The sequence below is a fragment of the Propithecus coquereli genome, unplaced genomic scaffold (genome assembly GCF_000956105.1).
Source record: "Propithecus coquereli isolate 6110/MARCELLA unplaced genomic scaffold, Pcoq_1.0 Scaffold81, whole genome shotgun sequence".
NCBI classification, from domain to species: domain Eukaryota; kingdom Metazoa; phylum Chordata; class Mammalia; order Primates; family Indriidae; genus Propithecus; species Propithecus coquereli.
Window position 1 is genome coordinate 4,373,593 of NW_012154285.1, and position 2,475 is coordinate 4,376,067.

A 2,475-nucleotide genomic window follows, 5' to 3' on the forward strand; every position below is an offset into this window, starting at 1 on the left:
ATCTTCACAGCAGCCCTGGGGGTTAGATACTGTTATTGTTCCCATTTTATGGATGAAGAACCTGAGGTACAGACTAGTTAGGTAACTCACCAAGGTCACCCAGCTGGTAAGTGGCAGAGCCAGCGCTAAAACCCAGGCAACTGGAGTCTAGCACCCATGTTCTTAATTAGGCAGTTATGCGATAGAGGAATAGAACTTTCTGCAAATTTCTGATAATAGTGCCTTAGCAGGCTTGCTTAATTTAAGCCTGTATTACTTTATAATAAGGAAAAACTCACTGTTATTTTAAAAATTCTCTCCTCTGTCTGTAAATATCTCTCCTCTGTTTGAAAATGTAAGAGTAGATGCTGTTACTAGTTAAGTACATTATTGTTAAAATTAAGCATTCATTAATATTTTTTTGTCATTTTTAAGTATGCATTCTCATGCAATTCAAATAATGCTAGGTGTGGTGGCACATGCCTGTAGTCCCAGCCTGTAGTCCCAGCTACTCGGGAGGCTGAGGGAGGAGGATCGCTTGAGCCCAGGAATTCAAGACCAGCCTGGGTGATACAGTGAGACCCTATCTCTAAGAAAAAATATATATATATTCAAATAATGCAGAAGTATATGGGGCAAATGTGAACATCCCCTCTACCCCATTCGTCCCCATTTCCCTCCCCAGAGGTAACCACTGTCAGCAGGTTGGTTTCCTTCCTTCCAGACCCCCTGCTTGTGTATATAAACAGAGGATATTTACGTACAGCGACTGGGGAGCGGGACTGACTGGATCCAGGTTTCAGCTCTGCTCTTCGCTGACTGCGTGACCTTGGGCACGTTGTTTAAACATCTGTGTGACCTGGAGGAGATAACAGTACCTACCTCGGGAGTGACAGTCAGGACGGCCGAGTGAACGTCTCCAGCGTGCTTAGGACCAGAACAGTGCCCGCTCGGAGAGAGTAGGACATAAGTGTCGGCTACTATTCTTGACTAGTTGCTTTTTTATCAGAAATAAACCCTGCTGTATATAGTATTCTATTATTGAGTTTTGACCTTAAGAACATATCCAGAAGGTCTTTCTTTTTGAGGTATAGTTATACCTCATTCTTTTTAGAGCTAATTATATCCCATCTATAAATTGACTATCACTTATTTGATGCCCACTTAGGTGAGATCCATAAATTCTGACTTAAAAGTAAAAATTTTTAATCCCTCTTTGAGATGAAGAGCTGGATTAATAGAAATGAGCAAGCAACTTTAGGACAAATGTCATCCTCTCCCCTCTCCCCTGTGCCCATCAACAGTCACTGCTGGACTTTGGTAACACGCCCTGGAGTACAAATCAAATTGATTTGTTATAAGTGCCCTTTTTTTTAAAATCGCAGAAACCCTTTTCCTGATCTGATCTGACATCAAGGCCGAACGACTTCTCTTGCAGACATACGGCTATGAGCACATCTTGACCTTGTACAACCTGGAGAAGGCCGGCCTGCTGAAACCACAGACGGGGGGCAGAAACAACTACCCAACGATTCGGAAAACGTTACGCCTCTGGATGGATGATGTTAACGAGCAAGTAAGATGCTCCTCTACTTTAACTCGGTTGAGTTCCTGGGTACATAGTTCATTGTGACAACATATGCTACATCTGCCTTACTTCCTAAAAATAATTTTCTCATGTTTTTGCAAAAGTAATGCATCATGTGCTGTATCCGTCAGAGTCCCAGCGGGAAGCAGAGGATGCTCCCGCTGCAGTTTGCGGAGAGTTTAATGAAGATGTGAGCAGGGGTGGGGTGCCTCATCAGCCCAGACCTGAAGGGCAAGGAGAGAGGGTTATTCCAGAAGCCTGTCCTGGAACCTGGAGAGAAGAGCCGTGTGGGGAGGCCATCTGGCCAGGCGAGGGGTGGGAGCCTCTGGTTGAGGGCACGGCCGACCTCCAGCAACGTCACCGAGAGGAAGCCGGGCAGTGAGAACCTGGGCCTCACGCCACTGCCCACTCTCCAGTTCCCTCTGGTGCCTTCCCTTCGGCAGATGCAAGCAGAGGGCCCGGGAGCGCGTTGGCATGGGGCCTCCACATCAGCCTTTGGGCACAGATCATTGGGGAGAGGGTGGAGAGTAGAGGAGCCAGTGGAAATGTCAGCACACTAAACAGTTCAGCACTGCAAAAGCACGGCACATGGTGCCAAGTGAGCGCCCTCCATGCCAACCCGTTTCCCTGCAGAGGCAACCACTTTAACCAGTGTCTTATATATCCATTTTTTCTCAATTTCAAAATATTGAGGAGGTATGCATGTTTTAGTTTACATGGATCATTTTTGTAACACTGGAGTGTGTGCTATAGGTGTGCCTGTCACCCAAATGATGTTCATAGTACCCATTAGGTTGGTTTTTTCCTCTCTCCTCCTTCCCTCTCCCCCCTGGTTGCTTTCCACTGAGTTTTCCTTCCCTCTGTGCACACATGTGCTCATGGTTAGTTCCAATTTAATAGTGAGTACA

General features: G+C 46.1%; 1 protein-coding gene across 1 annotated transcript in view; it reads left to right on the plus strand.

Annotated features, from left to right (window-relative positions):
- VPS33A (vacuolar protein sorting 33 homolog A (S. cerevisiae)) overlaps positions 1 to 2,475 on the plus strand; it is a 29,314-nt gene that overhangs the window by 14,663 nt on the left and 12,176 nt on the right. The gene's annotated exons all lie outside the window — the stretch shown is intronic.